Below are 24658 nucleotides of genomic sequence, written 5' to 3'. Positions count from 1 at the left end.
TGCATTAGAAAATGGGCTTAGCACGTTTTAATTTGCTCCTTTTCCATGACTTCCAGAACAAGCTTAAGACGTATCTCTTCTCTATATAGCCAATCTTCTTCGCCTTCCCTCTTCCCTCTAACAACCACAAGATCGGGCTTAAAAAAATGTAACCTTGATCTAACGCTTACTGTAAACCACACAGATTCCTTGTAGAGAACTGCGCTATATCAGAAACTGTATTGTATTATTTTATTATTTTTAATGCAGTTATAAAATAAGTCTTTAAAATTTTTTTCTTTTCTCAGATCCTGCGCAAATTTTTCCACTAACACATGAGACTTGCAAAAAAAAAAAAAAAGAATGTGGGAGCACATATCACCTCAATGTTAACTCCACGTTATCTAGTTAGTGCACACTAATGGGAACGTGATAGCTGGTTTATTTATTTGTTCATTTTTGTATCCCGTCCTCCCCAGAAGCTCAGAATGGGTTATAATAAATTAAAAATAATAATTAAAATTAGGTACTTGGAAGTTCCCTAACTGTCCTGAAGGCTCACAATCTAGCTAAAGTACCTGAGAAAACAATTATTAAATAGTAAAGATATAATAATTCAAATTCTACTACTATTACTATTTATCATTTCTGTAGTGCTGAAAGGCATACATAGCAATAGACGGTGCATTTAACAAGCAATAGACGGTCCTTGCTCAGAAGAGCTTACAATCTAATTTTGACAGACAGACAGGACACGATAGGGTTGGGGAGTTTCTTGCAGATAGGAATAATAGGATGGACAAAGGTATCTTAGCTTGGATTTGACTACTGCTAGAGATAGAGCTTGACGTTAACACAGACATACCCATTCCTCACCTGGTATTTTAAAAAAATTTATTAATGTGCACTTAAGGCCTGATTCTATAAATGGCGTCCAAGTTAGACACTGCTAGCCATCGTACTTGAAGCTGCTTAGTGACGCCTAACTAAACTCTGCATCTAACCTAAATTAAATCAGTTAGCTTAAATGGCATGATACCGCCCCATTGAAGTTAACTGGATAATTAATTTAAAAAAATTAAAATTAAAAGTTAGGTACAGAATTCTGTGTACCACCTAGTGACACCTATATTGAGGCAACTTCCGATGCCTAACGACACTTAACCCGAAAAGTAGTCATGGTTAGGAGCAGAGAATAGGTGTGGCTGGCTTAGGCATCACTAGATGTCCAACTTAAGTGCTGGTAAATTAGGCCTGGTAAAACCTGGCCTAATATGCCGGTGCCTACCTCCAACATAAGAACATAAGAACATAAGAACTGCCATCTCCGGATCAGACCCATGGTCCATCGAGTCCGGCGATCCGCACACGCGGAGGCCCAGTCAGGTATACACCTGATGTAGTTTTACCACCCATATCCCTCTATGCCTCTCATAAGGAGATGTGCATCTAATTTGCCTTTGAATCCTAGCACAGTGGATTCCTTAATAACCTCCTGTGGAAGAGCATTCCAGGCGTTCACCACTCGCTGCGTAAAGCAGAACCTCCTGACATTTGTCCTGGACTTGTCCCCCCTTAGCTTTAAACCATGTCCTCTTGTCCGTGTCACGTTGGACAGTGTAAATAATTTGTTTTTCTGCTCTATTTTATCGATGTCTTTCAATATTTTGAACGTCTCTATCATGTCCCCTCGCAGCCTCCTCTTCTCAAGGGAGAACAGTCCTAGTTTCTTGAGTCGTTCCTCATATTCCAAGTTCTCCATACCTCTTATTAGCTTCGTTGCTCGTCTCTGCACCCTCTCCAGCAGTTTTATATCCCTCTTTAGTTTGGGAGACCAATGTTGGACACAGTATTCCAAGTGTGGTCTGACCATTGCTCTATAAAGCGGCATTATGACTTTCTCCGATCTGCTCATGATTCCTTTCTTTATCATTCCTAACATTCTGTTCGCTTTCTTTGCCGCTGCCGCGCATTGTGCCGACGGCTTCAGGGTCCTATCTATCAGTACACCCAGGTCCCTTTCTTGTTCGCTCTTACCAAGAGTTGCTCCTGACATTCTATACTCGTGTTCCTTATTCTTACTGCCTAAATGCATTACTTTGCATTTCTCCACGTTGAACTTCATCTGCCATTGCTCTGCCCATTTCTCTAACTGATACAAGTCGCTCTGGAGTTCTTCGCTAGCCTAGCCAAGCCTAAGCAAACCTAGGCGTTGTTAGGCGGGATTCTATAAACAGCACCTAGCAGCTGATTGACCACCACGCCAAGTAGGGTCTATAATATAGGCAGCACTACACGCTGTTTATAGATTCTGGTCCTTAGTGCACAGGAAATGCAAAATTACAGGAAAATGCTTTAATGTATTTTTCAGTACTTTCCTACTTTCTAAGCACACATCAGGGTTTAACGCATTTTAGTAAAAGGACCTGTATTTATTTATATATCCAGTTTTCTATACCGTTCTACCAAGGGAACTCAGAATGGCTTACATGAATTTATTCAGGCACTTAAGTTTTTTTCCCTGTCTGTCCTGGTGGGCTCACAATCTATCTGATGTACCTGGGGCCAATGGAGGGGATTAAGGAACTTGTCCATGGTCACAAGGAGTAGTGTGGGGTTGAACCCACAACCTCAGAGTGCTGAGGCTGTAGCTTTAACCACTGTGCCACACTCTCCCCCCCCCCCCGTAGGTCTCATTACATAAGATGGAACCTACAGTATGGTAAACATAGCATGACTGGTCTTAACTGTAACCCACATTGATAACGACACCTCTTATTGGCTGATAGCTCATGTGCCAACTTTATGTAGCTTAGACCCAGTAAACAAAGCATTACATTTGAATGCTAGTCACAAATGCATTGGGTTAGTCCAGTCAAAATGTATTTCTTGCAACCTGTTTGTTGTCGTTCGTGTGAACTTAAGTGGTTTAATAGAGCAGCCACACTATTTCATTCATCTGTGTATGTTACAATTACATCCTCAGTGCATTTTAGACTATAACGAATAATTAGTCTCTTGAGTACAATATGGCTCTCAATGTTCCATCTATGAAAGTAGCCTGCTCATTCATTGTTTAAACTGCTAGACAAGGGTACAGCCTTTTGTCTGTAATTGGAGTGATAATCACATCAGATGCAAAGAGGTTGTTTATTCTCAAGGACAAGGAAACTTGTAATGGGAATGGCATGGAGAAAAGTCTTTTTATTATTTGAGCACTGTTTTTTTAAAAATAAATCAAACAGTGGACTACGGGAGGAATCTTGTGTTAAGGGATGACTGAAACTTCAAGACATTTTTATTTAATTATTTGGTTTTATATCCTGTCCTCCCAGGAGAGCTCAGAACGGGCTGCAAGTTTACAATCATATTGAAGTGCATTTCTGCAAAGTGATGACAAACATGACATGGCAGGACATTGTCGGACAAAGATGGCAAAACATAGTTAACAAGGGCTCACGGCAGTCAACAACATGCCCGTCAGCTCTCCCTCTGATGTAATTTCCTATGTGCGGCTCCCAGAAGTGATGTCAACGGGAGAGCCGACGGGGCTGTGAACAACAACTTCAACTAGAGGTATGGGGGAAGGGAAGGGGCAGAATGGGAAGAGGCGGGGGGGATGGGGGTGTGTGTGTGTGTGCAGAAAGGAGGAGGTGTACTGGCACCCAGGGCAGACTGTCCCCCTCTCCCCCCTTTACAGTGCCACTGTGCACAACATAATTGATTGATTGGCCTAATTGATGCTGATAATTGGCAACTAACATCTTGTAATTCATACTAATTGACACTAATTAAAAATTACACACACAACTTGGAAAGCACAAGTCTGATAAAAAGTATGCGTCAGTTCTAGTGCATGGATTTGAAAGGGGTGTGTGGTCAGGGGAGGGGGTGTGGGTGTATCACAGGCACTCCTAAAATTTATGTGCATTATTGTAGAATATGCCTGATTTGCACACAACTTAGGCGCAGGCATTTAGGCCTGGTTTTAGCGCCATTCTTGTTGGCCTAGATTTTTTGGGTACTATCAATGGCTTAGGAAGGGAGGTGCGCATCGCCCCGGGCGTCAGGTCGGTGGGGGCATTGGCACCTCTCCGCCCCACCCTACCACACCACGCTACCCTTGCGCCATCTCTCCCTCACCCCGTATCTCTGTATCATCTTCGCTAGCACGAGCAACTTCTGCCTGTTGCTCGCGCCAGCCTGGTTCCCCTCTGAATCACTTTCGGGTCACAGGCCAGGAAGTGACATCAGAGGGAAATTCAACGCTGGCACGAGGAGCATGCTTGCAGAAGCCACTTGCACCGGCGAAGATTAAGAGGTATGGGCAAAAGAGAGAGAGCAAAAGTGTAGAGTGGGGGGGGGGGGGGGGTGGGACAGAGCGAGGGACACAGGGGGTGAGGGTGCCACCGCCCCACGGCCTCCTACCCTTACTACATCACTGGGTGCTATATATCGAAACAGGTCCATATCGCATAGTATTGTGTAAGTTAAGTGTGTTGGCACTGCCTCTGCCCTACCCATGCCTTTCTCCTATGAGTGCTGACTTACAATAATGCGTTAAGCCATTTTAGTGCATAATTATAGAACAGCTGTTGAGCGTCTTGCTGCCATTTATGCGTATATGTATACACTTACCCAGGTATTCCTTAAACTCTGGTATGCAACAGGATTTAAATTCATGTACCCTGTTATAGAATGAGGGGGCTAATGCGGAATATTGGCACTGAATGGATAGAGTGGAAGTATGTACAAGGACCGCCCCCCCCCCCCCCCCCCCCCAGTTTCACATCTTTCCATGCAGCTTAATTCTGTGCGTGCTTCAACTTGTCCAAACATAATTTAGCTGTTTGTGGGGAGTATTTATTAAGGTAGGTTAAAGTCAGGCTTTTACTGCACCTTAATTTCCCAGCAGAGTGACTCATGGGTAGTAGCTCAGTACCACAGGTTAGTCAGTCACACTGCATATGAATAATGCTGCTGGCAATCAACCTCACAAGGAGTGCTAGTCACACTGCCTGGGAGCATCAGGCCGTTACATTACATTGGTGTCTTTTATTCCGCCAATACTTTGCAGTTCTAGGCGGATTACAATAAGAGGAGATTCTGGTCATATCCAGAAGATTACAAGATGGCCACCAGGATGGTCTCGGGACTCAAGGAGCTCCCGTACAAGGAGCGATTAGGGAAATTGCAGCTCTACTCACTCGAGGAACGTAGAGACAGGGGAGATATGATCAAGACATTCAAGTATCTCACGGGCCGCATCGAGGTGGAAGAAAACATCTTCTTCAAGGGTCCCGCGGCAACAAGGGGGCATTCGTGGAAAATCAGGGACGGGAAACTGCACAGTGACACTAGGAAGTTCTTCTTCACTGAAAGGGTGGTTGATCGCTGGAATAGTCTTCCACTTCAGGTTATTGAGGCCAGCAGTGTGCCAGATTTTAAGGCCAGATGGGATAGACATGTGGGATCTATCCGCAAAGATAGATAGGGAGGGCCACTGGAGTGGGCAGACTTGATGGGCCGTGGTCCTTATCTGCCGTCTATTTCTATGTTTCTATGTTTCTATTTGGTTGGAATGTTTAGGATCTGGAGATAGATTGAGGTACAGTACTCCCCTGCAAATATGGTTTTTAGGCAGGAGAGACAGGAGAGGGCAGCCGGAGCGCCAGCAAGTGAAGGAAATCACTCGCTGTATGCTCCGACCGCCCCTTCCTGTACTAAAGTTGGGCCTCACCAATCAGGAGCTGCGTGTTTCCATTTGGATTGTTTCCTGATGGTTGCTACTTTACAGGCTACGGCCTTGTGTTTCCAATCTCCACGGACTGTTCCCGTTTTTTTGCTATTTTATCAGGCTACGGGTTATTTTTATAGTTTTCCTTGTTTGCGGTTTTATTTGATTCCTTATTAACTTGGGACCTCTGATGAAGGCATGTTAACTGAAGCACGGACCGTGTTGGGTCCCTAGGTTTGTTTTTAAGGTGGTATTATTAACTGCACTCAATTTAGCCTGCATCATTGTACGTGTCTCTGTAGTTCTCTTTGTTTTTGTTTAACCCGCGGGTTAAAACCACGGGCTTGCACTGCGGGAAAGACAGGAATGATATGGGGTGAGTTGGAGCGGCAGGCAGGAAGATTCGGAGTGAGTTGAGGTGGCAGGCAGGAAGATTCGGCGCGAGTTGGGGCGGCAGGAGAGAGCAGGAGATTTGGGGCGAGCAGGAGATTTGGGGCAGGCGGGAGATCGGAGCTTATAGCAGAGAAGCAGGGCATAGAGCAGGGCAGTTGGAAAGGGCTTGAGCGACTGGTCCTCAGCAGTCACTTGTTTGTGATCGGCCAGCCCAGTCGGTGTTGCAGGGTTTTGGTTAGTGAATCGCGTCCCTGCCTACTTTGCATGCCATTCCCCTCATTTGTATGCACGGATTGGAGGATGGTTGGCAGAGAAGTAAGTGAATCGGGCCGGAGTAAAATCTGGTCGCAAAGGGCTTGCAAACCGATCGGTACACGATTAGTTTGATTAGTGGATCTAGCCCATAGTTCTTTTTGGTTTGTTCCCAGCATGGAAAATACTGTCAGCTTTTTGATGGTAGCATCAGTGCAAGCCACATTATTCAATTTAAATAGCAATAAGCTGTTTTGCATCTCATTACTGTGTATCCACTGCACCTAATATTAATATGCGTTACAGTAATATAGCATGTATTATTGCTTTTTAACATTTGTTAAGGGAAAAATTACACGTGTTACAGTCGTAATGCACATTAATATTTTCCTCTCTTAGCATTTGATGGAAGGAAGGGGAGAGGAATTTTAATCACTAAGATTTCTGTGGATAACTCCTTTAGTTATCTGTAGGACTGATTAAAATCTGTGTTCTGATTAAAATTTGTAATCGTGATTAAAAGAATGGGAATGGGACTTGATATACTGCTTTTCTCTTGTTACAATCAAAGTAGTTTACATATTACATACTGGTATTTATTTTGTACTTGGGACAATGGAGGGTTAATTGACTTGACCAGAGCCATATGGATCAGCAGCAGGAATTGAACGCAGTTCGCCAGATTCTCAGGCTGCTACATTAACCACTAGGCTAATCCTCCACTCCAAAGGGATATTTTATTTATTTATTTTAATTTAATACTTATGCATTTATTTATTTCTCAATGTATTGATTTCTCCTTGTGACTCTGGGCAACTCACTTAACCTTGCATTGTCTGAGGTACAAAATAAGTACAAAATAAGGTATATAACATATAAACCACTTTGATTGAAAGATGATATATCAAATCATACCCCCTTCCCTTCCCTAAAGGACTAATAATCTCCCTCCCTCTTACCTCCAAATTCAACATCATTCCCTTCTCTTCCTTTTCTCTTTCCCCATGTCCATTAATTATCTCTCTTTCATTTCTGGGGTCCATTAGCTCTTTTTCTCTCTCTTTTCCCTTTCTTCCTTTGATTGACCAGCACCTCTCTCTCTTTCCCCTCTATCCCCATAAGCAGCAATATATACTTGGTGGTAAGAAGCACAAAGCTCTTCTCATGGCTTCTAGAGGTCACTGCCTTGGCCATAGCTTCCGTGAATGGCCCCTCCAGTTCTGCTTGCAGGTCTACAGCTATAAGTCACTCTCCTCTTCCCACCAGGGGTCTAGCATTTGTCCCCCTTGCAATCCTACCCCCCGCCAGTCTACCTTAAAGGTGATCATCTGTTGGTCCCCAGAATTTGCAGTGTTGTACATATGCTACTTGAGAACTGCTCTGAAGCTTTCCCTCTGGCCTCTCCTGCCTCCTCTGATATCACTTCCTGTTTATGCATGAGTGGGAGGAGTCAGATGGAAAGCTTTGGATCAGGTTGTAGGCAGCATTTGTACAACACTACTGCTGGTGAGGATCAACAGAAGACCATTCTTAAGGTAGACTGGTGCAGGGGGTTTTGGCAATACTGAATCATGGATGGAGGTGGGTGGAGTGATGGGTTATGCCGAGGACAGGGGTAGGGAGTGGAAGAGAGCAGAAGAGATGTTTGGAGGAGACAGGACATGCTGAAATATGATTTTTTTTTTTTTTTTAAAGGAATAGAATAGGACAATGGAAATCTACAAGAAGTCAAAAGGAAATCTCACAATTCAAGAGGTTTATAGATAACGCACCACAATTGACCATTCCCAACGTGGAGCCATGTTTCAGCAAAGGATGCCTAAGGAGTTACAAAATCTTATGTAATACTGCCAAATTGTGAGGTGCTGTACTATTAAAAATGACGTTATGTGCAATTCCAAATCTTATCCGCCACAAGGCTGAAGAAAATAGCTGTCTTTCTGGTATTTCTGTTTATTATTATTTTTTTTTTGTCATGATTAATGCATTAATCGCAGAGTTAACGGAGATTAAAATGCAGCTCTAATTATCTGTACAAATATTTTTGAATATTGACCTCCAAGGGTACAAAATACCACTCAGCCGTGACACCATACTGTCTAACAAAATTCATGTATGATTTCTAAGCCACTTATGATATACTTTTAAAACATGTTTTTGCTAAGTAATTGTTTTATTGTGTATGTTTTATTGTGTATGTTTTCTTGTACCCTATGCAAAACTATTGAACGTAGTGGGCTATAAATTTTTAAAATAAATAAATAATTTTATAAAGTATGCTATGGTTTTGCATTTACTGCATGATAATTAATTAACAAGTGGCACCTGAGAATTCCTGCATGAATTGTTGGATGCATTCCCAGTAGTTTTGAGATGGCTACTGTGAGGTTAACACAGAGAAGATGCCGCTACTATGAATTAATAGCATGGATGATAATGTATGATGCTGTTATTACATCTTTTGAAGTGGCAATAACTGCTCTGTGTTATACTTAAATACCGCAAAAGATGCAACAGGTTCGAACCTGACATTCCTATTTTAAAGAAGATGAAATATTTAGAGATCGTTTTAGACTCTTCATTATCTATGAAGCCTCACCTTAAAGGGGACATTTTGATGCTTTTTTTTAACTCTTTGATCGTTGTGTGATTTTTTGAGCATCAATAATCTCTGTACAGTTGTTCAGATGTTTGTGTTTCCTTTGTTCAATTTATTGTAATGTTCTATTTTTTTTAGGACTTTGAGATCTAAATGCAATAGATCACCTGCTTTCAGGTGTTTCCAGCTATGAATACATTTTACAATCATGCCGTCGATTTTTAAAGCACTTCATGATGAATCCCCGCTATGTATTTATTTATTTATATACCACTTATATTCTAAGTGGTTTACATTCAGGTACTTTATCATATTTCCCTATCTGTCCCGGTAGGCTCAAACTCTATCTAGTGTACCTGGGACAATGAGGGGATTAAGTGACTTGCCCAGGGTCACAAGGAGCAGTGAGGGATTTGAACCCACAGCCTCAGGGTGCAGAGGCTGAAGCGCTAACCCCTGTGCCACACACACTGCTGCTGCTACTCTTGAGCCTTAAGATTTGATGATAATTATTTCCTTGACATCCCTTCCTGTAGGCAGGTGAGACTGAGACTCTTTGTTTATGAGTGCAGGTTCTAAGCCCTGGAACACATTGCCTTTGAATCAATGGGGCTCGTTTTCCAAAAAGAAAAATGTCCAAAAAGTGGCATAAAGGGGGCAGATGGACGTTTTTCTCACCAAACCCTTCCGATTCGTTATTTTCAAAACTCATTGTGTAGGCAGATTTCTGTGGTAGTGATCTGCAGTATGTCTAACTCCAAAGGGGCTGTGTTGGAGGGTTCATAGACAACCCCGCGAAAGATAAAGGCGCGCACCGAAGAAAATTACAGTTTTTAGGGGATCCGACGGGGGGTTTTGTTGGGGAGCCCCCCCATTTTATTTAATAGAGATCGCGCCAGCGTTATGGGGGTTTGGAGGGGTTGTAATCGTCCACATTTTACTGTAAACTTAACTTTTTCCCTAAAAACAGGGAAAAAGTGAAGTTTTCAGTAAAATGTGGGGGGTTACAACCTCCAAACCCCCCACAACGCCGCACGATCTCTATTAAGTAAAGTGGGGGGGGGGGTTTACCCCCCCACGCCTCCCCCGTCAGAGCTCTAAAAACAGTAATTTTCTGTGGCGCGCCCCCCCGCACTGCGCTCAATTGTCTGGGTGCGCCTTTGTCCCGGCACGCTTTTGACCTGACACCGTGTTGGAGATGTGGTTTGGGTGGGATTAGGGCGGGCTTATGATTTGGACGTTTTTCTGCAACAAACATTTTAGAAAATGTACAGGGCACAATTTGGACGTTTGGGGGCCAGACCTATTTTAACAACAAATAAGTGCCAAACTGACCAGAAGACCATTGGAGGGATGAAGGATGATGGAATGATCACTGTCCATCTCCCACCCCTAAAGATGTGAATGAACCAGTACATACCTGCCTATGTGATAGCTTCAGATGTTATGGCCAGTCCTAGTAGACTAGCAAGCAGGTTCCTGGAGTAGCCTAGTGGGCAATGAAGTCAATCGCAGAGATGGAGACTCAGGTCCAAATCCCACTCTAACTACTACACTTATGGTGGAATATGTGACCTTTCTGAAACCCACCTAAATCCCACTGTACATACATGTAGGTGACACCAGCAGGCATAAGGGTAGAAAACTGGAACACTCTTTCGGAGTCTATCATAGGGGAAAACACCCTCCAGGGATTCAAGACAAAGTTAGACAAGTTCCTGCTAACCGGAACGTACGCAGGTAGGGCTAATCTCAGTTAGGGCGCTGTCTTTGACCAGAGGGCTGCTGCGTGAGCGGACTGCTGGGCATGATGGACCACTGGTCTGACCCAGCAGCGGCAGTTCTTATGTTCTTATGGGTGTGGTACACATTAGGGTCCAGTAGGTTTTGTATGGATTTTGGAAGGTACATCATACACTATAAGGGGATCATGGTCTGCAATTTTTTTAATGTGAAGTTCACTGAAGTGAACATAAGAAAATAAGAATTGCTGCTGCTGGGTCAGACCAGTGGTCCATCGTGCTCAGCATCTCGCTCAAGCGGCAGTCCTCTGGTCAAACACCAGCGTCCTAACTGAGACCAGCCCTACCTGTGTATGTTCCGGTTCAGCAGGAACTTGTCTAACTTTGTCTTGAATCCCTGGAGGGTGTTTTCCCCTTTGACAGACTCCGGAAGAACGTTCCAGTTTTCCATCACTCTCTGGGTGAAGAAGAACTTCCTTACATTCGTACGAAATCTATCCCCTTTCAACTTTAGAGGGTGCCCTCTTGTTCTCCCTACCTTGGAGAGGGTGAACAACCTGTCCTTCCTAGAGTACCCACTGCTCTGCTGGGATGTCTGCGTGGTTAGTCTATTAAAAATGATGACCCCCTACTAAATCCCAATGGCTTGTTTTGTGTATTTTTCTTTTGGATGTGGGTTTTTTTGTTGTTGTTTGTTTTAATGGTTCAAAAAGATAGATGCACTGAGAACAAGCACATCTGAGAAATAAACATTTTTGAAACAAAAAGATTTTTTTTTCTGTTTCAAAAATGATCATACTTGTATTTGCTACTGCATTTTTGTGCATGTTCGGCCAAATGTCCAAACTTGGATTTGAATATCATATTGAAAATGCAGCTCCATGTCAGGGCAGGTCACTTCTCACTTTTCAAAGCAGTTGAAAGCATTATTTTTAAAAAGAGGCATTTTCAGGCACGTGAATTTTACTCTTAATTGTGTACTGTTCCCTTGTTGAATGGAATGTAATATTTTAATTATGTATGTGTTTTGCACACTGTCTAGATTTAGAAATAGAGTGGTTTATAACATTTGTTGAATAAATATGTCTACTGTTTTAATGGTTAATATGTGGTAAGTCCATGCCTTTTGCCTACCCTAAAATGCCATTTTCCACATTAGCGACTTAAAACTGTAATTAGTACATACAACAGTTCATATGTTGTGCTGAAAACTGCATTAAAAATTGATTAGTAATCAGTCCTTTTATTTTTTTACAGTATTTGAAGGGGACAATTTATGAAGCTTCCATATTTTGTATTTCTAGATCATCTTTCCAATGTTAGATCATGCTGTTTATTGCTGAAAATTGTCCTCCATCACTTTGACTACAGCTATTCACAGCTCGGGTACTTTAAGCTGGATCAAAAAAGGGGCGGGAAAGGGGCAGGGTTCAGTCAGCGATGGAACAAAATATGTGGGACTTTCATGGTTTTAAAAAAAAATTCTTTATTCATTTTTAAAACTTTCAATAAGTACAACATAAGATACAATAACTTTACACTTTAACATCAAAGTCTAATTCACATCAACTATCCCTCCCCCTCTTATACCCAACAATTGTTCTTAAGCATAAGAAAGCATAAAGTATCCCCACCCCCCTCCCCACCCTGGACGTGTATGAACAAAGGGAAAAAATAATATTTATTCTGTACAATATTTTGTTAATGGCTCCCAAACATCCCTAAATTTCTTAAAATGCTCCATTTAAAAAATTTGGCACAACAATTCCACCAAAAATTATAATTTAGCCGATCCCAGTTTCCAGTGTTTTATAATTTTCTGTATGGCAACCCCTGTCATAATGAGCAAAAGTTTATTATTATTAGAAGAGATTTGGCTCTTAGGTTTCATTGATGTACCAAATAACACAGTATCATACGATAATGCTACCGGATTTTCCAGTAAATTGTTCATTTGACCCCAAACGGATTTCCAAAAGCGAAGTATCAATGGACAATAGAATAATAAATGATCTAATGTCCCAGCTTTGAGATGACAGTGCCAGCATCTATTAGACTTAGAGCTATCTAATTTCTGTAAACGAACTGGGGTCCAAAATGCTCTATGCAACAAAAAAAACAAAAACAAAAACAAGTTTGTTTCATAGATGCCGACGCTGTACATCTCATCCTCCAAGCCCAAATTCGTGGCCATTGAGACGCAGTAGTTTGATGCTTTATCTCAATGCTCTAAATGTCACACAGACTAGTCTTTGGTTTCTTATTCAAAAATCCAGATATTAATTTATACCACTGAGCGGCCTGGTGTCCCAGGAAATCCACCTGAAAACATAAGACCGGCAAACTATGCTGATTATTAAGATTTTTCCATTCAGGGAACCCCTCCTGAATGGCCTGCTTCAACTGCAATCATCTATAATTTTGTGATTTGTTAAGACCAAATTTATGTTGCAATCGTGAAAAGTCAAGCAGCTTACCAACTGATATAACATCATTCAAAGTACATATACCTGCCTTTAGAGAATGACACGGTGGCAAAATTCATCAACGTCCCCGTCCCCGTGGATAACCGCGGGAAATAATCCCATATCATTTTCTAGTGTCTATTTCAACCTTGGTCCTTCTAAACCAGCATTCTTCAAAGCAAAGCTTGTGGGTCAGTGGTAGTGGCCATCCATACTCTGATTCTTATGTGAGCCAAGGATAATGAAGCCATTGTGACATCACTGATGTGATTGGCTCTTAGGCACTGGTGGAATGAGGCATTATGACATCACAATATCTGCTCTGGATACCAGAGACTGTCATTCTGTAGTGTCTGTTTCAACCTCAGTCCTTCTACACCAGCATTCTTGAAAGCAAAGCTTACGGGTCAGTGGTTGTGGCCATTCATACTCTGATTCTTCCTTCTTTCCTTAAAGAATGACATGAAGATGGTTTCCTGCGGTTATCCGCGGGGACAGGAACGGTGATGAATTTTGTCACCGTGTCATTCTCTACCTGCCTTCATCCAGTGTTTCCAGATGACCTTGAACCCGCCAATTGGATTTTCATTTTGAAAACTATGACTGTATTTTCTTTGAACGTTTTCAGAGCAGACACAAATGCATGCGCCCAAATTTGAATGCCAAAAAAAAAAGAGCACTAAGGCCCTGATTCTATATATAGTGCCTAATACGTAGGTGCTGAGGAGCGAAGCAGTCAATCATAAGTTAGTCGCCATTATAAGTTAGGTTATTTAGTAGAGCATTTTAACTTTTAAAATTTTAGACGTTCTCTATGTTTATCTGCATTATTTAATTTTCCTTGAGTTAAGGGTTGTTTGTACAAAAGATAACATAACCGACTACCATCATTTCAAACGCAATCTGGGATACTGATCTCCAGCGATTGTTTTCTATTTCAACATCTTATATGAACTTTAGGAAATTGTTGAAAACCTGTTTATACGCCAAGTTCATGAGAGCTTGATTTTTGTATCTCTCTATAGATGATCAGACATTTTTAATTTGTTAAACTGTATAGATCTGTAAGGTATTGCGGTATGCAAATGTGTATGTTATGTTAAGGTGCCTAAAGCAGTCCTAGGTGCTGGTAGGCATTGAAATCTTAAGGGCACTCTATTTATGCCACGGTTTTATTGTGCCTAAGTCAAAAAACGCCCAAGATCTGTCCACAATCTGCCTCTAACCGTGCCTATCTCACAGAGGTAGGTGCCAACCAAGTTAGATGCCTACCATCTAATTAAATAATGGTGCCAAATAAGACCTTTTAAATAATTAAGTTAGGTATCTAGATCGGCTAGGCATGCCAATCCAGACACTTTTCTTTAGGCATCTTTTATAGAATTAGGGTGGGGACGGATGGGATTTCTGTCCCCGCGCAACTCTCTACTTAAGACCTGTCACCCATAAAGGAAGGGCACCACCGTGTATAGAATACGGCTGAGCTCCACGATCCATGCCCAATTTTGGGCATGAGGATTTACATCAACTAAAACCTGGGCATGCCTAAGGCCCTCTTTTACTAAGTCACGGTCGAGGTTTCGACCGTGGCCCGAGACGCTAATGCTCCAACACCGCATTTAGTGCTCTGAGTCACGGTAGAAACCTATACCGCTTAGTAAAAAGGGGGTAAATTAGTCAAGGATCTGCCATATTCTATAGCACTGCTAGGTATGCCCCTCCCAAAGCCACGCTCTCTTGTCGGATCCGTGCAAACCATTTATGCGTGTCTCTTTATAGAATCCCGGCTAGGAAGTTGCGCACATAAAATTGAATTGTAGCCAATTAGCAGCAATAATTGAGTGTTAGCACTCAATTAACTGCTCATTTGACAAGATGCACGCACAGTTATGGCACACACCTGATGCAGGCATCATATATAGAAATATAGGTAATAATTTTTTTTTAGATTGACCTAATATGTTTTTGACTAGTCTATGAAGTCAATGCACTAAAGTGCATTTACATCAGCTTTTGATCTGAGTTAATTAGCTAGCATTAATAGCTCTTGTTAATGATGCATGAAAATGAGTTTGGTGTTAATTTACTAGCATTAAAGTTAGCATGCTAAAGTGAACATTATTGGGGGAAAAAAAATATCTCCTTAAATGTGGTTATAATTTTTTGCATTAATGTGCCATTAACTTTTCAATGTTGTAATACCTGTTATTGTGTGGAGGCCATTGATAGATTATTGCAAAGATTAAAAATATTCTTCCCTGATTATAACATATGAGGGAGGGTGGGGAGAGGGAAAATTTGATTATTTTAAGAAATAGATCATTATATATATATATATATATATATATATATATATAAAATGAGGGGGGTACAATATTTTAGGATGATAAGATCAAATGTAAGAATTCAAGTGTTTTTTAAATGTAATACCTGTTATTTTTGCATGTGAACATAGAGAATTAACTTTTGGCGCATATTTTTGCATACAGTTATCTCATTAGCGTAGGTTGAAACTCTCATGAGCTAATTAATACTGGTAAGCTAGCATGGCTTTTCACATGGGTAAACACTTTTGAAAGCATTAGCTTGCTGAAGTTCATCTGCTTTAAGACGCCTGCGGTAATATAATAATAACTTTATTCTTCTATACCGCCATAGTCAGATGACTTCTAGGCGGTTGACATTGAAGAGGGCTGGACAATCAGCGAATTACAGAAAGCAAATGGTGAAGGTACAACATATTACACGAGGAATAGACAGAAGGAAAAAATAAATTTAGTGTGGCTTCTGATTAGGAGATGAATCGGTCAGTACGGTTTTAATTACTTTCTAAAAGGTGCCATAGGTCACCCTGGCTCTATTGATGTAGTTACCCAGCCAGGACTGCCGTTTGCTTGCTTGGAACATGAAAGATCTGTCCAAAAAGGATTTGTATTTACAGCCGGTGATCCTTGGGTATGCAAATATGTTACAGTTTCTGGTTGACCATGTGGGGTTGTGTCGTACGAAATGTGGTAGAAGATCGGAAGGCGCTAGTCCCCAGGCTTGCTTGAAACAAATACAAGCAAACTTGAACATTATTCGCGCCTCCATTGGCAACTAGTGTAACAGTCTTTAGTAGGGGCTAATGTGGTCGCCAGCCAGAGGAACAAAAGCTCTATTGCTGCAACCATTTATACCAAAGCTGGTTACTGCACAGGCTGTCTGTCTTCCAAATAAAGGCTCTTGTAAATCTTGTAAAGTCCTCCCCGGATTGACATCCTACTAGGCACTGACCAAATATGCAGCAGCTTAAAGACAGTTCACCAGCAAAACAAAAACAGCTGGCTTACAACCACTGTAATAAAAATGATAGAAAAATAGTACTGGCTAGTGTGTGTGTGTGTGTGTGTGTGTGTGTGGGGGGGGGGGGTTGGAATCATTGATTACAAACATAGCCAAAAAAACCTCAACAAGCACTGAACCAACATAAGGTTGCTACAGTGGTGCTCTTATGGAGTCCAGCAATATTATCATTGGCCAAATTGGAGTGGAAAAACCTGAGCCTTACTCAGTACCAGTCTTAAAGACAGCCAATTCATTAACCTTCCTCCCCATCCGATTCTGATCCGCGCATGCAAATGAGGGGAAGGGCATCCAAAAGTAGGAAGGCAGCGATTCACAAAACAATTTCAGGAACACCGACTGGGCTGCCCGATCAAAAAACAAGCGACTGCTGAGGACCAGTCGCTTGTACAAAAACCCTGCTCTCTGCCCTGATTCTGCTTCTCCTGCTCTCTGCCCTGACTCTGTGGTTTTAACCCGTGGTGCAGCCCCGCTTTCAACCCGTGGGTTAAAACCAAGGGCTCGTGAAAGTTTCCAGCTCTTCCTTTGTGGTGAGCATGCACAGGCCATCTACAGGCAAAGAAGATGGTCTTTGCATGCTCAAGGATCACTCTCCAGCGATCCGTGTGGTCAGTGGGAGGCGTGCCTCCGATCGTCCTCATTTGAATCGCCCCCATTTGTGAATCAGTCGGCCTGCCTCGGATCGGCCAGATTGGGCAGGTTAGTGAATCAAGGCCTAAGTGCCAGCATCAGTAGCTAAAGCACCCCGCTGACTCTCTGAAGTTCAGGTAGCATGGGCAGGGCTCAGGCCACGAATCTTCTTTGTCTGGCGGGGCTTGGGCATCTGATGCTGTTATTTTTGAATGGGGTCTAAACCAAAATGGGGGGCCCACCTGTGGATAGTTATACCTGCTTCTGAGTGAGAAGCGTGTGAAACTCTTGTAATACTTTTTGTAATACTCTGGTGTCAATTGTTGCAGATACAAGTTTCAAGTTTTAGTTTATTTAGATTTTATATACCGCCTATCAAAGTTATCTAAGCGGTTTTACAATCAGGTACTCAAGCATTTTCCCTATCTGTCCCGGTGGGCTCACAATCTATCTAACGTACCTGCAGGAACATGCAGGAACAGTGAGAGAGAGAGAGAGAGAGAGAGAGAGAGAAAGGGGAGAGAAAGACTGACAGGCTGCCTGAGAAAGAAGGGAGATAAGAATGGTGAAGGGAGATAAGACATTCTTTGCAGCTGATTAAGATCACGCCATCTCAGCAACTACAGAACACAGACTCTGCTAGAATAAGATAGTAACAAACTGAAGGACATGAAACCATATATGGGTAAAAGTAAATAAAGTTAGGGTCACCCAGAGGAGGGGAAGAGCAGGAGTAGTGAAAGAAGTAAACAGAGGCGGGGAAAAAAGGAAGTACAGGAAGTAACAGTTGATAGGCTGTGAGCTATCTCTACCCCAGTGGTCTAAAACTTGTGGCCTGTGGGCCACATGCGGCCCGCCAGGTACTATTTTGAGGCCCTCGGTATGTTTATCATAATCACAAATGTAAAATAAAACAGTTTCTTGATCATATGTCTCTTTAGCCATAAATTACAATATTATTATTAAGGCTTAACCAAAGGAAAGATTTATAAACTATAAAGAGTTTTACCTCATGCAAAATTGTCATTTCTTTAATAAGACATTAACTATTTTTTTCTGAGGCCCTCTAAGTACCTACAAATCCAAAATATAGCCCTGCAAAGGGTTTGAGTTTGAGACCACTGCTCTACCGTAACCAATGGGCACGTAGACAGGAGGGACCAGAATGAAAGAATGCACTATATAATGTAAAGCTACAGTCAGCTTTGTGTGTCTACTCTGTGTGTATGACACCCTTTCTTGCAAGACAGTAAAATAAAACTATTTGCTGTTTCACATCGGAGTCCATCCTGAGTTCATCCAGGGAGAGATTGCTGTTTCTCACAGTGTAAATATTTGTGAACCCAATTTCTGTAGCTTTTGTTCTTGTATTTTACACAGACCTATAGTTACCTATGTATCTGCATATGATAGACTCACAATAGATGTCTGCTTGTACTTGCAACCTACGTGACCCGTTATAAACTAATAATTCATGTGCAATAATCACAATTATCGTGTTAATATGCACTATCAGTGATTTTTGCACAGAAAATATAATGTTTGTGTAGCTCTGGGTGAATAGTATGCACTGAAGTGAAGGGTTAAGGGGGTGCATCTATTTTCCAGGACTGTAAGGTTAGAGTTTTAAAATTATCAGTGCTATAGGTTTTGGACTGGTGTATGAAGGGCAGCCCTAGCTGTTAGTGTTGCACAATTTGGCAGTTGGAATAAAACAGTAGGTGATATTTGGTAACAAAAGGGGAGTATGAACTTTTGACCCAGGGAGTTTGAAAAAAGGTCATACACCTTGGTCTCCATGGGAACCACAGAATACATACAGACTTGCAAGCACCTCTGGAAACTGCTAGGGACTCAGGACAGGGGTTCAAGCAGCATCCAGAAGCCTAAGGAAAAAAATCATTGAGAAGCCAAGCCAGCTCTTGGACTTCTTGGAGGGTGGTCTTAAAAATGACCTCACTCCAGAGAAGATTTACGGTCTGGATTTGGGCGGTAAATTTGTCTTTTGGTCAGAGCACACCAACTGACCCAAAATCCTAAACCGTAAATTCTGGGGAGGGGGGGGGGTGTCTGTTGGATGGGAGAATGGAGAAATAACTGTTGTGGATGTATAGGAGAAGTTGTATATAGTTGGACGGATTCCAAGAGAGAAACCTATTTAACGTTTAAGCTTCCCTAGTTCTTGCAAGAAGAAGTAAAGTTGGTGTTTGCTGTTTAACATCTGGTGTGGTCTCCTGTCATTTGGACTGAGAGTGGCTTGCTGTGGTCTGCCAGCATGATCGTTGGTTCTGATCGTTGGTGTGCCCCTACCAGCATCAAGGTAAGAAAAGGTGCTAGGCTGCATCTCACAATGGAACCACAAATATCTAACCTGCAGAAAAAGACCATCTACACTATGTGTCAACTGCGACTCGCAAGACCATACTTCCACTCACACCACTTTGCTCTGATAGTTCAGATGATGGTCCTACCCAAACTGGACTATTGCAACTCTGCCTACCTTGGCATCAACATTGCTCTTATCCACAAACTACAACTCATCCAGAACACAGCCGTTAGACTAATCTATAAATTACAGAAATTTGCCTCAATTACAACCTTCATCAGGCAACTACATTGGCTCCCAATATCATCCCGAATAATCTTCAAATCGTCATGTATCGTATACGGAAGCTCAGCAGCCTCTTTCATCCAATTATTCTCTAATGTTTGGTTGACATAAAAAAGAATCCTTAACAGAGTCCAACTAAACCTGACATCCACAAAACACCTCCACTACAAATGAGTTTTCCACTCTATGCTAACGTATCTAGGTGTAAAAATTTGGAATGACCTACCAGAAGCTATCAGGAAAGAGACAAACTACACTACATTCAGAAAAAACCTGAAGACTCACCTTTTTGACAACTAACTATCTCAGTTTCTGTATAGCATCCCTTACGTCTAAGTCCCTCCTCTTATCTCCATGTCCTCTTCCTCTCCTTCTTTCCCCTTCCTCTTTGATCTGTCGCCTTGAGCCTGTATAGCCTGTGCGACTCACAAATGGAAGATTAAATTAGATTAGATTAGATTAGAAAAGAAATTACATCTGCAAACCAGTCATATTTTCTATGCAAATAGAAAGGAAGCTGCATAATTATGCAAAGCAGTTCATTGCATATGTCTGCACAGTTAAATATAATGTACAGAATTGCATTTTTACTTGAAATTTAACAAAACCTCAGAAAGGTGTGTTTAGGTTTGCATTAAATAAAGTTCACAATTTTTTCTTAAACTTTAACATAAAATATTGCTCGCAAGCCTGATTTGAATTTAGTTTAAATGGACCTGAATGTGAATAAAAACGTGTGTGGAACCGATCCATTCCCCTAGAGCCCTCCGTGGGGTAGTACTTCAGCTTAAAATATAAGTAAGTGGAGCACATAGGCTTAGAGCAGTGGTCTCAAACTCACAGCACGCCAAGCACTATTTTGAGGCCCTCGGTATGTTTATCACAATCACAAAAGTAAAATAGAACAGTTTCTTGATCATATGTCTCTTTAGCTATACACTTCCCCCTCCCTATTCACGGTTTCGATGTTCGCAGTTTTGATTATCTGCATTTTTTCCCCAGGCCCCCCCCCAAAAAAATCAGCCCCAGGACTTGGAGGGAGGCGATCAGAGGCGGCGGGGGGGGGGGGGGGGGGGAAGCGATCGGAGTATGGACCTTACCTGATGGTCTAGCAGTGATGCGGGGCAGGAGCGATCTTCCTACACTCCTACCCCGTGCAGAGCTGTGCTGTGAGTTCCCGTGGTCTCACGAGACTACAACAGTCTCGTGCAACCACGGGAACACAGTGGCACGGCTCTGCACGGGACAGGAGTGTATGGCGATCGCTCCTGCCCCGCGTCACCGCTAGACCACCAGGTAAGGTCCGGGGGTGGGTCAGAGCCAGCCAAAAGTTATTCGCGATTTTTCCCTATTCGCGGGCCGGCTCTGCCCCTAACCCCCGCGAATAGGGAGGGAGAAGTTTACAGAACAGCCACTAGGTGCACATGTGATTACAAATCAGTGCCATTAAGCACTAATTAAAGCCACTTAAATGCTATTATAGGTACTTAAAGCCAATTTGCACCTAATTTAACAATTAAGTTAGATGTGCAACTGCCATTATTTTATAACTTGCACGCTAGTCACAAATCTGAGCACACAACTTTATAGAATCTGGGAGATAAGGGCAATTCTATCGGCGTCTGCATTTATACATGCCTTGCACATAGAAACATAGAGGGTATGACGGCAGAAAAGGGCAGGCGGCCCAACAAGTCTGCCCACTCAAGAACCCTCCCTCCTTTGAGAATCCATCTTTTAAGTATAACTCTGCAGCAGCCCCACCTGTTTGTCCCATCGTCTCTTGAAGTCGAGCAGACTACTGGCCTCGACTACTTGGTGTGGAAGACCATTCCATCGATCAATCACTCTTTCAGTGAAGAAGTATTTCCTGGTGTCACCATGAAATCTTCACCCCTTAAGTTTTAGCGGATGCCCTCTTGTTGCCGTGGGACCCGTAAGAAAAAAGATTTCTTCCTCCACTTCAATGCGGCCTATGATATATTTGAATGTTTCTATCATGTCCCCCCTTTCTCTGCGCTCTTCGAGAGAGTACAAGCGTAGTCTGCTCAGACATTCTTCATATGGGAGATCTTTAAGTCCCGAGACCATGTAAATATGTAGAATCCTAACACTGGAAGCTTCAAGAAAGGACATCTAAAGATAGGAGCCAGGATACAGTGAGCTAAGCATCTTTAGTGGCACTGATATGTCTACATATATGTACTCAACTTTAAACTAAACTAAACCTTGGGTTTATATACCGCACCATCTCCACGAATGCGGAGCTCGGCACGGTTTACAGGAAGAAGGATGAGAGAGGAACTACAGTGGAGAGATTAAAGTGTTAGGTGTAAAGGGGGAAGGTGAGAGGCCTAAGAGGGGGTAAGTGTTACAGTTTTGAGAATAGCCAGGTTTTTAGGTGTTTGCGGAAGAGTTGGAGGGAGCTTGAGGTTCGGAGTGGGGAGGTGAGGTTATTCCAGATCTCAGTGATTCTAAAGGGGAGGGATGACCCAAGTTTGCCTGCATGGGAAATACCTTTTATGGAAGGGAAGGATAGTTTAAAAATTTGGGAGGATCTGGAGGAAGTAGGGGTTGGGGAGTTCCAGGATAGGGGGATAACGGCAGGAAGGATGCCATGTAGGATCTTGTAGGCCAGACACGCACATTTGAAGTGGATCCTGGGGATTACTGGGAGCCAATGGAGCTTAGACAGGAGTGGTGAGACGTGATCAAATTTGCTTTTCGCGAAAACAAGCTTAGCTGCGGCGTTCTGAATCCGCTGAAGTCTGTGGAGGCTTTTCTTGGTTAGGCTGAGGTAGATAGAATTGCAATAATCCAATCTGGAGAGGATGATGGATTGTACTAGGACTGCGAAGTGTTTTTGGTGAAAATAGGGTCTGACTTTCCTTAGCATGTGAAGGCTGAAGAAGCATTTCTTCACCAGGGATTGGAGATGTTCGTTGAAGGATAGAGAAGAGTCTAAGGTGACACCCAGAACTTTGCTTGAGAACTCGAGCTGTAATGGGGGGCCGGAGGACAATGGGATGGAGGAAGGTAGATGGTCTAATTTTGGGCCGAGCCAAAGGAGTTTTGTTTTGGACTCGTTTAGTTTCATATGCATTGTGAATGCCCAGGATTGGAGGTTCTTTATGCATGAGGATATGTTCGTGGAGAGGTTAGTGAGGTTCAAGTCGGTCTCAAGGAGGACGAGGATGTCATCAGCGTAAGTGTAAAGAGTTTCAAGGGGGGATAGTTGGAGTAGTTTCAGGGAGGACATGTAAATGTTAAAGAGGATTGGGGAGAGGGGTGAGCCTTGTGGGACACCACAAGTCGGGGTCCAGGGGGAGGATGAGGTGCTGCTCATGTTAACCATGTAAGAGCGGGAGCGCAAGAATTTGGAGAACCAATCAAGAACTATGGAGCTAATGCCTATCTCGGAGAGTTGGAAAATTAGAATGTCGTGGTGGACAACGTCAAAAGCTGCCGAGAGGTCGAATTGTAGAAGGACAGCAAACTTGTTACGAGAATGCAGTTGCTGAACCTTAGAGATTAGAGAGGCCAATAGGGATTCAGTGCAGAAGTTGGGTCTGAAGCCATATTGGTAAGGTAAGAGGATGGAGAATCTTTCTAAGTAGGAAGAGAGCTGGGTAGATATGATAGACTCGAGCAGTTTGGTGAGGAGAGGGATATTTGCTATTGGACGGTAGTTGGATGGTATGGAGGGGTCTAGGTCAGCTTTTTTCAGTAAAGGGGTCAATGCGATGTGTCCCATTTCAGTGGAGAATAGGCCTGATAATAGGGCAGAATTTATGAGTTTGGTAAGAGATGTGATGGCCTGTGCAGGGATTTTCTCAAATAGGTAGGAGGGAAATGGGTCCAGGATGCAGTTGCATGATTTTAACTTGAGGCAGAGTTTAAGGGTCTGAGAATCAGATATGAGCTCGAAGACAGTCCAGGATCTGTCGGCAGGGATGGGGTTGAGAGCAGCTAGGGTGGGGTTGGGTTCGGGGGGCACCAGAGAATTGTAGGAGATTGCGGGCGGGAAGGAGCACCTTAAGGTAGAGATCTTATCATTGAAGAATTTTGCTAGGACCTCGGCTGAAGGAGATGAGGGAAGAAGGGTGGAGTCATTTTTAGTGGTTAGGGAGCACCAAATGTTGAACAATGTGCCATTCTGGTTTTTGGATTTGGAGATCTTGTCTCCATAGAAGTTCTTCCTTGCTTTTTTTAATATTGAGTTGTAGAGTTTGATATTGACTCTCCAGGCCTGTCTGTCAGATGAGGATTTGGATTTTTTCCATTTTCGCTCTAAGGCTCGACATTTTTGTTTCAGGTCTCTATGGAGTGGAAGGTACCAAGGGGCTTTATGGGGATAGGTGATGGATTTAGTGGTTTGGGGGGCGAGGGAGTGGTAGGTGGACTTGGAAAGGGCGATCCAGTTGTGCCAATTGTTTTCAGAGTCTGCAAGCTTGGGAATGGAGGGGAGGAGGTTGAGGAATTTGGTCCAGAACAGATCGCTCGAAATTTGTTTCCGGAAGGTAATAGAATTGGGGGATCGGGGTGGGGATTCGAGATGAGACATGAAGATGGGGAGGCAGAAGGCCCCTAGGAGATGGTCTGACCACGGGATGTGTTCCCAACGGGTGTCTTCGGCAGACGTTTTATAAGCGGTGAGGTCGAGGAACTGGATGAGGTCTAGGGTGTGCCCTTTTTCATGGGTAGGAGCGGATGTGGGGGGGGAGAAACCTAGGGAGATGAGGAAGTCATTGAATTCTATCGTGTCCTTGCTGGTGGAGTCGTCAAGGTGGAGATTAACGTCTCCGATGATTAGTAATCTTTGGAATTTGAGAAAGGCATTAGTTATGGTCTCGAAGACAAGGTTAGAGGAATTGGACCAAGGGATAGGTGGACGGTATAGTAACA

General features: G+C 42.8%; 1 long non-coding RNA gene across 2 annotated transcripts in view; it reads left to right on the top strand.

Moving 5' to 3' along the window:
- LOC117361639 overlaps positions 1-8549 on the top strand; it is a 57382-nt gene extending 48833 nt beyond the window's left edge. Inside the window, exons 4-5 of one of the 2 annotated variants that reach the window (XR_004539707.1) lie at positions 3315-3555; positions 8057-8549. This is a non-coding gene — a long non-coding RNA (uncharacterized LOC117361639). The remainder of the gene's footprint in view (positions 1-3314; positions 3556-8056) is intronic. The other variant, XR_004539706.1, reaches the window with a different exon arrangement.
- Positions 8550-24658: the final 16109 nt, after the last annotated feature.

The sequence above is a fragment of the Geotrypetes seraphini genome, chromosome 5, assembly GCF_902459505.1.
Source record: "Geotrypetes seraphini chromosome 5, aGeoSer1.1, whole genome shotgun sequence".
In the NCBI taxonomy this organism is placed as follows: domain Eukaryota; kingdom Metazoa; phylum Chordata; class Amphibia; order Gymnophiona; family Dermophiidae; genus Geotrypetes; species Geotrypetes seraphini.
The sequence above is the reverse complement of the archived record's forward strand: the minus strand, read 5'-3'. Positions and strand labels throughout refer to the sequence as shown.